The sequence below is a fragment of the Microcaecilia unicolor genome, chromosome 6 (assembly GCF_901765095.1).
Source record: "Microcaecilia unicolor chromosome 6, aMicUni1.1, whole genome shotgun sequence".
Lineage (NCBI taxonomy): Eukaryota > Metazoa > Chordata > Amphibia > Gymnophiona > Siphonopidae > Microcaecilia > Microcaecilia unicolor.
The window spans coordinates 265,435,903-265,446,811 of NC_044036.1; positions in this window are offsets into that span (position 1 = coordinate 265,435,903).

Consider the following 10,909-nt stretch of genomic DNA (forward strand, 5'->3'; position numbering starts at 1 on the left):
CATATGAAATTTTCTTTGAAAATTCAGGTGCTTGTGGCACATTTCAGAATGAAATTCCTGCACTTTGTCTGCCAGTTTTACCCACCCACAAGCTTTCCCCTTTTATCCATACTGTGAAAGAGTTGGATGGTTTAAATTTCAAAATCCTAGCAGTGTCCCCACTGTGAATGGTAATTGCAAGTATTTACATACTTTTCCACTAGTCCGTGGTCTATGAGTGCATTTACACATTCAAGTGGCCACTAAGATACATAAGTACATATAAGTAATGCCACACTGGGAAAAGACCAAGGGTCCATCGAGCCCAGCATCCTGTCCAAGACAGCGGCCAATCCAGGCCAAGGGCACCTGGCAAGCTTCCCAAACGTACAAACATTCTATATATGTTATTCCTGGGATTGTGGATTTTTCCCAAGTCCATTTAGTAGCGGTTTATGGACTTGTCCTTTAGGAAACCGTCTAACCCCTTTTTAAACTCTGCCAAGCTAACCGCCTTCACCATGTTCTCCGGCAACGAATTCCAGAGTTTAATTATGTGTTGGATGAAGAAACTTTTCCTCCGATTTGTTTTAAATTTACTACACTGTAGTTTCATCGCATGCCCCCTAGTCCTAGTATTTTTGGAAAGCATGAACAGATGCTTCATACCCACCTGTTCTACTTCACTCATTATTTTATATACCTCTATCATGTTTCCCCTCAGCTATCTCTTCTCCATAAACGATGAGACTACAGCCATTTATGCACCTTCCTGTGGCCTATAACTAGGTGGCTCTTTATAGAATTACCCCCATGTGTGTCCATTCCGGTTCTGAGCTTAAGGAGCTGGAGTAAATATTTCTTCACTCAACATGTAATTAAACTCTGGAATTCATGCTAGTGGTTCCCATGCAGCAATGCCGATGGAGTCCATTCAAAGTGAATGGGCTTTGTTGGCATTACTGCACCGGGAGCTACTAGCATGGCTTGATAAAAGAGGTCTTAAGTTCTGAACTGGTTATTTATTTTGTTTATTTTAGTTTATTTCTGAGATTGTGTTCTGTTATATTATGAATATTTGGATTTGTAAACTGCCTAGCACCATGGCAGTGGATTTGTAAATCAATGGCTACTCAAAAAAATGTGGTAAAAGCAGTTAGCTTAGCAGAGTTTTAAAAAAAAGGTTTGGATAATTTCCTAAAAGAAAAGTCCATAAGTCATTGTTAAGATGAACTTAGGGAAGTCCACTGCTAATTTCTAGGATAAGCAGCATAAAATCTGTTTAGCTCTTCTGGGATCTTGCCAGGTACTTGTGACCTGGATTGGCAACTGTTTCAAACAAGATACTGGACTTGATGGACCTTTGGTCTGTCCTAGTATGACAACGTTTATGTTCTTAGTAGTACTAACAAGACTAATTTTGCAGGTGAATCGACAGGGCTCTTGAGTAAGGTTTTACACCGATGGAGAAAATGTCTTCTTTTAAGCTAATTCAATTAATCTGAGCTTTTGTATTAATGTTAACACAAACAGGCTCATTTTTGAAAGAGAAGGGTGTCCAAAGCTTTGTAAATTGGCAGTAAAGCCAAACATCACAATTATATCCAAATAAAGAGCATTGTAACATACTGGCAAGACTTAAAACTCCTACACAGCTAGAACATCAACCTTTTACCCTGAAATGTTTTTACCCACAGCCTCCATTAGAAACCAATTACTATTGTTTTTTTGTTTGTTTTTTTCCTGAGTACAATTGACTGTATTAGTGTTGTGAATCAGGTATAGATGGCTACTGAAAAAAAATCATTTTCCAGTTCTTTAAGAGCTGTCGTTAAGGCCTGAGCTGTCATCTCCCCGCTTTCCCCTGCAGCATAAAAATCCAAGCTGCCATGTTTAAAAACAAAAGTGAGATAAACAACACAAACACGTGGCTCCCCGCTTCCCTCTGCATAAAATAGAAAATGAAAACAAAATCAAAAAAGGATCTGGAGGGGGCAAAGGCGCTCGTCAGGAGGGTCCTGTATGGACGGCCTTGCCCCCTGCCGAGGTCCCCGCTTCCCCCTGCAATAAAAAATCAAGATTTTAGCAGCCCCGACCCCCTCCCTTCCTTTCTCTCTACTTTCTCCCATAGCTCCGCCTCCCGCCATCCTCTGCCCCCGTGCCCCGCCCCCGAGGTTGTCGCTGCTGCTCCCCCCTCCACCGGACCCCCCCCCCCCTCTGCCTTACCGGGCCCACGCAGCGCCTCTCACCTCTGTGTGAAGGCGCTGCACGGGCAAGAACATCTGATCACCGCGAGTCTTCAGGAAGTCTCTCCTTCCCTGAGCTGGGCCCGCCCCTGTCTGACGTAACTAACTAGGTTACTTACGTCAGACGGGTTACTTACGTCAGACAGGGGCGGGCCCAGCTCAGGGAAGAAGGAGAGACGTCCTGAAGACTCGCGGTGATCAGATGGTCTTCTTGCTCATGCAGCACCTTCACACAGAGGTGAGAGGCGCTGCGCGGGCCCGGTAAGGTGGAGGGGGGTCCGGTGGAGGGGGGAGCGGCGGCGATGACCTCAGGGGCGGGGCACGGGGGCAGAGGATGGCGGGAGGTGGAGCTGTGGGAGAAAGTAGAGAGAAAGGAAGGGAGGGGGTCAGGGCTGCTAAAAGCTTGATTTTTTTAATGCAGGGGGAAGCGGGGACCTCGGCAGGGGGCAAGGCCGTCCATACAGGACGCTCCTGACGAGCGCCTTTGCCCCCTCCAGATCCTTTTTTGATTTTGTTTTCATTTTCTATTTTATGCAGAGGGAAGCGGGGAGCCACGTGTTTGTGTTGTTTATCTCACTTTTGTTTTTAAACATGGCAGCTTGGATTTTTATGCTGCAGGGGGAAGCGGGGAGATGACAGCTCAGGCCTTAACGACAGCTCTGAGCTCACGTTAAATGATTTGGTGCAATCGTCGGTATGGTTAGTGCATCCTGAATTGTCCACATTTCAATGGTAATTACTCGTTTGCATTCCGTTTTCGTTAGCTGCTAGCATCGTTGGAAAAAGGTCTGTAATGCATGCTACGTTTGAAAATTTCTTCGTTAAAGGGTCGTTAAGGTTTAGTGCATCTGGGCCTTAGTTGAACCTACTCCTTTCCAAAGAAAGCTTGTTGGAACAAAAAAAAGCCTTCAGTTCTGGAATTGTACATATTACACAAACTTGAGTGCATTCCACAATTGTGCCGTATCTACATAAAACATCATGGATCTATACTCCTCCAATTGAACATGTTTGAATGAGGAAATATCCAGTAAAAATCTGTCTACTGACTGCAATGTGCAGGGTGGACAATAAACTCTCAAACTTGTCAACATCCTAGGAACTTTGCCATTTAATGTTTTGAAAATTAAAGATTTTAAATTGTATGCACCATTTAACAGGTAACTAGTGTAATGACTGTAAAACTAGTGAAATATGATCAAATCTAGTAGAGTTAAATAAAACTCATGCTGCTGTATCCTGCACTAGCTGATACAAATTGACAATTCAGTGGTTAGAACAGTGAGCTGAATATCATGGAAGCCAGGGTTCATATCCTGTTGATGCTCCTTGTGACCTTGAGCAAGTCACTTAATCCTACATTGCCTCAGATACAAATACAAATGTGGAGTGGCATTTTTGATTATGACATCTAAATCCAATTTTTACATGTTTTGCTGAAAATGTCCAAAAATCAAGTGGCGAACATAGAGATTTTTCAAACCAGAAAAACATCTACCTTTTTGTTTTGAGAATAGACATTTCCTAGGCATTTTATAGTCATTTTGTGCTCAGTACGTGCTTCTTTTACAAAGCCACACTAGCGATTCCTGCATGGCAAATGAGAGGAAGCCCATAGGAATTGAATGGGCTTTCTCTCATTTGCCACACCGAGAATCAGTAGCGTGGCTTTGTAAAAGAAGCCCTACAATTTTCTTTTGTGAGCATTAAAAAAAAAAAAGACCAAGAGAAAAACACACACAAACAAGCCTTTGGGACATGTGGGGGGGGGGGGGGGGGCACCATTGTTAGTAGTCTGGCCACACAGACATCCCAGCAGAGCTATGGGGCACCCTAGGAGTCATTTACAGTGGACTTCACATAAAAGCTCCCAGGTATACATCTCACCATTACCCCCTTATATTGTATGTTGGTGGGGGAGGGAGGAGGAAAGTAAGGAGATAGAAAAAGGAAACTATAAACTATATTTACCAGGAAGGCTATAGCATGATTAAAGGTCCCATCAACTTTAAAGCTCAAATCTTAACTAGATTGAACAGATCCTTTCATGATGATCTTCTATAAAGGCTCACAACTGCTCTGAATCATAATACTCATATTTAACCCCCAAATACTTAACAAGACATTTACAGGGATAAGCCAATAGAAATGATGCTCCTAATGACAAGGTCTCCTGTCTTAAGGCCAACAAAGTTTTTCTTCTCCTGTCTTAAGGCCAACAAAGTTTTTCTTCTTTCCTGAGTTTGTCTCGTAACATCCGGATACATCCAGACGTTCTTTCCATAGAAGAGTTTCTGGGAATTACGAAAGTACAGCTTCATTACTGAGTTCAAATCTTGTTCAAAAACAAATGAAGCAAGAAGAGTAGATCTCTCAGACTCCTCAGATACGGAAGTCACCCTACGGACCCAACTTAAGGGCCTAAATCTCTGCAGCACAACTTAAACAAACCTTATAATATATACTATACAGCTCTCCTTCTCTACTATTCCTAACTGTTGTCTAGATCTATAAACCTTATAAGACTATAACATCAACCTGTATTTGTTTCTATACCGGAGCTGGCGAATGCCTTCACGGTACTATGTAAGCCACATTGAGCCTGCAAATAGGTGGGAAAATGTGGGATACAAATGCAACAAATAAATAAATAACATTTTAAATGTACTTTTTCTCTTTTAAAAATGTAAAGGGCCTTGAAAGTTGGTTTCAGTCATTCACCAGGTGGTGGCGCCTGATGGTTATCCTTTCGTTAGATGATAATACTGATAAAGGCTTCACAAGCTCTTGTTGAGCAGTAGTGCATTACAGAATTTGTGACACAAATGATATAAAGATGATCAATTCTAGTGAACCTTGAAGTTGGGTTGAAAACCTTATTTTCATCTCTCCCTGCCATTGTCTTTTGCGCTGTACTGATCACTTGCAGTAGGGCTCAAGTTTGAGAAAATGCAAATACGATATTAAAATGTCCAAATTTTATTTTTCTTAAAATCCATATTCTCAAAACCATTCCAGAAGTGCAGTAAGTGGAGTGTTTCCACCAGCATGGCCCCTTGTTTGTATGAGAAACCTGTCATGAGAGAAATCAAGAGGTCCAGAGCACTCGCCTAAAGGCCCCAGGAAGGGCATAGCTTGATCTTGTTTGGGGGAAAAAAGTGCCCTACAATTATAAATAATTTTAGATACATACACTGACATTTGAAGAAGAGAGGTCAGAGGTTTAAGGAAGTATGCATTTCTATGTAGAATATGGCTACAGCACTGAGATTGAAATAAATGGGTTTAAGAAAAAGCTTGGTAGACTAGATGGGCCTTGATGGGTGTTGTCTGCTGTCAAATTCTGTGTATTGTTTTAAAAGTTCTGAAATATAGAATTTTTATGAACTATTATCCAAGGCAGAAAAATGGATTGCATAGGAATAACACACTCAGCAGCATTTTAAATCCAGAGATAATCTTTAGAAAATCAGAGGTTTACAAAAGTGCATTCTTATTTCTGAGAAGTGGTGGTGAAACTTTTTACTCTGCACAAGGTCACATCCCTCCTGTAGAGCACATAGACTTCTACACAGGATCCCTCATCTGAAGCCCTAGAATCAACAAAAGGTTATTCAAAACCTGGTTGGCTTTTTTGATTACGTGGTGAAGGGTCCTGGAATCATACCTGGGAGAAGAACTGAAAGAAAACTCTAAAAAAAAAACCAACTACATTTATTTACCCTGCTAAACAAGTCCAGACCAATGGAGTTTAGCCTCCTATCAGCAGATGGAGACAGAGATTTGAAGATTCTTATGACCTCATTAGTGTAATAGGTGGTGCAGCCAGAAACATTCCAATATTTTTCTGCAGGTTTACTAGTATAAAGGTACAGAAATCTTCACCTTTTTGGCCTTCTTCAAGGTCTAGAGGGTGTTTAAGACCTAGTGCTCTGGCCAGGATCTATCCACCTGGCGAACAGACATTCCACTCATCATGATATTCTTACATTGCAGTCTGGATCAAACCTAGTGCTTAATTCAGTCAGAGTCCAATGGCAGCACTTACCTGCTTCAGAGGCAAAGTTGATGGGCCCTATATTGTGGCCCAGCTGGATGTGGTGCATTGTTTGCAGAGAGTTGATTCAGCCCCCCACTTTGTGTGGTGGTGCTCTTACAGGCTTTCAAATTTGTGTTTGAACCATTCAGTGGGCCTTCGTGAAACATCTCACCCTTAAAGCAGTTTTCCTTGTGGCTGGCTGGCTGTCTGGCTTGAAGGATTTCAGAGTTGCAGGTGATCTCTTGCAGAGTCCCTTACTTTTCCTTCACTTCTGATGTTTCACTGCATACTGTTCCCTCTTTTATGCCAAAGGTGGTTTCTCCTTTTCATTTGAACCAGATGGTTTATTTTCCTGCCTTTTCAAAGGTCCTCTGTATTGTGATGGTCACAGACACTCCATAAGCTGGACGTCTGTGAAGTGCTTCTCTTCTACTTGGAGGTCACTAATCCTTTTTTTAATGCTGAATCTTCTTTTTGTTGTCCTTTTATAGTCCGCGCAGGGGACATGTAGCCTCAGTTTTTGATTGTATATTGGATCAGGTTGACTGTTGAGTCAGCCTACATTTATAAGAGAAAAATAAAGGTTCCTCAAGGCCTTAGAGCTTACTCTACCAGGTCACAGGCTGTGTCCTGGGCTGAAGCAGGAACCATTGCCCTAGAAGACATTTGCAGGGCCTGGACATAGTCCTTTCTCCATTCTGTTGTCAAACATTATAAGTGTAACCCCCTTGGCTTTATATGTGAGCTAGGCAACTACCTAGTCACTGCCCAGGATGGTGGGAAGAAGGGCACACAAAGAATTTATTAGGTGGGACCAGGGCTGGGGCCAACCTTAAGGCTGGAGGGCCAGGCAAGCAAAACATCAGCACCAGTATACCCAAAATGACACCAACCAAATTAGCATACAGACCAGGAATTAGGAGAACAGTCTTGCCAAACCTGAAACTATATGTTATCAAAATCTCAGAACCTAACGAACAGATCCCTATTCAGACACTTGGTCTTGCAGCCACACATGCAAAACAGAGATAGCCCCTCTTCAAATTTTAACCTGAAATCCTAAGAAGCTAGACTCTGTATGCAGCACAATACCAGAAAAAGAGAAACACATTGCTATACATTGCAAAATAAGAGCGCAGATGTAAATTCTCAAATTGGACATATTTCAAACACTAAAATGAAAATAAAATGATTTTTTTTTCTACCTTTGTTGTCTGGTGACTTTGTTTTTCTGATCATGTTGGTCCCAGTCTCTGATTCTGCTGCTCTCTGTTTTCATAACTTCATTTCCAGGGCTTCCTTTCCATTTATTTATTTTCTTTCCTCCTTTCTTCTTCATTTCTTGCCCTACATCCATAGGTAAAAGCTGGGCCCTCCGCAGACTTGACTGGAGGAGGTATAGAGTGGATCCAGCTTTTGCCCATTTTCTCCATCCATGGGTAGTTTTTCTCCTCTGACGTAATTTCCTGTTTCCGCGAGAGTGGGACACTGAGAGGGAAGGGAAGGCTGAAGGCGAGCCTGCTGCTTTTACTGCCACCACCGCTGCGACTTGAGGTAAAATAAAAGTTTTAAACACAGGGCAGCAGGAAGGAAAGGAGGGCTGTTGTGGGAAGCTGAGGGCGGGCAGATGAGAACTGAGAGCTGCCTGCAGGAACTGTGAGTCTCCTGGCAGCATGGCTTGTGGCGCCCTCCAGAGGTCGGCACCCCCTGCCATGCTTACCACACTTACCGGGTTGCGCTGTCCCTGTGCGGGAATATTAAAATGTTTTGTTTGCAGATGGGGACAGAGTTGATGGGGGAAAACGTTTGTCCCTGTGTCATTCTCTATGATCTTCTGAGGGTGCCAATTTATAGGTTTGCGGGTGGGGGGCACCAGAAACCCTTGCACCAGCCCTGTAGCTGACTCCATATTTGCTCTGAACCAACATTTACTTACAGGCAGATGATCAAAAGCAAACGCCGGCGCTAGAGGCTGCTAGCGCCATACTAGCGCCGGTGTTTGCTACCGCCCCATGATCAGAGCCCTTGAGCGCATGAAACAACGTGCTTGAGGGCTCTTAGCGCAAGTAGCATGCAAATGCATGCTAAACAGGGCTCTTAGCTCAAGTAGCCTGCAAATGCATGCTAATCAACACTTAACGCATTCATCCCCAATGATCAGCGTCCAGCGCGCCAAAGATTGGGTCGCTGGCCGCGACAAACCCTACGCCAGCTCCGAGCTGGTGTTAGGGTTTGCAGATCATTGGGGAGGAATGGTGAGTCCTGTCCAGCATGCATTTGCATGCTGGCAGGCCCCCATTCCCCCCTACAGCAAACCTGCCAGTGAGGGCAGTTGAGGACGTCCAAAATTTGGACGTTTCTGTGGCAGGGCAGTTAAGGACGTCCAAAATTGGATGTTTCTATGAGAAAGACGTCTTTCTCATAGAAACATCCAATTTTGGACGTCCTTAACTGCCCATTGCAGAAACGTCCAAAATTTGGACATCCTCAACTGCCCCGTCACAGAAACATCCAAATTTTGGACGTCCTCAATTGCCCCATGCTATACCTCTGATACCCCCTTGAAATTTGGCCGTCCCTGCAACAGGGCAGTTGAGGATGTCCATCTTCCGATTTAAAGATGGGCGTCCTTCTCTTTTCATTGGTCTCCAGCCCAGACCTGTCAAGTGCGGGAGAATTGTGCTGAGCGCATGCTCAGGCACAATTCTCCCGCACTTCTACCCCATAATCAGAGATAATTATGCTGCTTAAATTTGCATGCATTATCTCTGATCATAGGTCTAATAGCACCCCGCGCTGGTCCAGCACTATTTTAGAGCACTGTTTGGAACAGCGCGGGGCTTTTGATCATCTGCCTGTTAATGAGTTTCAAAGTCACTTATAATTTGTAACAGTGGGAAAGCAACATGTAGCAAACAGAACAGTAACTGAAGCAAAAGTATTTAGGATTGTTCCTCCAACAAATCACTCCTGTTTCTCAGCAGTGCTACACTCCCTTAACTCCTATATCTTACCACTGAGCATAGGCGCCCCGTATAAGAGGCTTGGGGAGGCTAAGCCTCCCCAGCCCAGTTGTGACCTTCGCCGCCTGCCTCCCGCCCCGCCCTCCGAAATTTAAAACTTGATACCTGCTCGAGGTTAAGGGAAGGCGTCGTCGTGCTGTGTCGCTGCTGACACCGCCTTCCCTCAACCCCTAGCAGGTATCAAGTTTTAAATTTTGGAGGGGGGGGGCGGGAACGGGACCTGGTGCTCGGTGGGAGGGAGGGAAGGAGGAAGGCCTGATGCTGGGTGGGTGGGAAGGAGGAAGGCCTGATGCTGCTGGGTGGGAGGAAGGAAGGCAGGCAGGCAGGCCTGATGCTGGGTGGGGTGCCTGGCGCTTTATGCTGGGTGGGTGGGAGGGAGGGAGGGGTGCCTGCCTGCTTGCCTGATGCTGGGTGGGAGGGGTGCCTGGTGCTAGTTGGGTGGGAGGAAGGGGTGCTTGTTGCTGGGTGACAATTATGGGTTTAAGCTCCGCCCCCAACCCCACCCCCACCCCACCCCACCCCCTTTAGCCTCCCTAAACAGTTGGGCCACCGACCGCCTATGCCACTGAGGGTGGCAGGGGTCAAGCAGATTCTGTTCTTGCTCCCACTGCAGGGTGCAGATAAGATTATCCATTAGCTGGCAACCTTGATGAAACTCTGAGTTCAAATGGTGACTTTCAGACTTGGATCCATTTAGCTGTTCTGCAACCCACAGATACTCCAACAGAGGTGATAAGTAGTTTAATACTTCAGTCCTTCAGCCTTAAGATGTTCTGGATCATAAGAAATTGTGACCAACTCACCTTGCTGGTTTTCACAGGTAATTCAGATACCCCTTTTCTGTGATTGGGAAGAAATACAGAGGGGCCCACACCCCTTTGCATCCACACAAGCTGGCAGCTTGACAAGTTCTGTTTCCTGCTCTTCATTATCACTCTCTGTTCCTAATTAACTACTGGTCTAGATGAGATAGTACTAGGCTCTGTATTTCTGAGCTCTTCATTGTTAAGCATGGCTTGAAGGCTCTTCATAGTAGATTGAAGGTCAAAGGCTTGCAGGTGAAAGATATTGCTCCTATGGAGATTCTCTATTTTATTGTAAGAGGAGAATTCTGTTGAAAAACCAGAGCCTCATACTGATTATACTGGATACTCCTTTTGTTTTACCACCTTCCTGTAACTTCAGCTTTTTCTGGAAAGTCAGAAAATTCACCTGAAGAACACCAGCCTGCCTGCCTACAAATGAGGTCAACAAGAAGTCTTATTCAATTGATGGACTAAAGTAGGAATTCAGTCAAAACACTCCTCATTGCTGAATTCTTTAGGCTGCGACATCTGGACTGGTCTAGCAGGACTCAAAGAAAGGAAATTACCAGGTAAGAACAAATTTCACTTCCAGCCACCCACTCCAGTATAGAGTAGTCTGCAATTTAAAATTTTAATCTGGAGTAGCTGTTGAAGCAAATAGTTCTTTTTAAGTGTTATTGCTGTCTGTCACCCCTTAACTCATATGCATCAACAGACTGAGAAGCTTTCTACAGTGCTCAGTGTGAATTTACATTAACTCTGTGATTGCTCCTACATCACTTAAGTCCCAAGTAATGAGTTTCATGGATTTCGAAG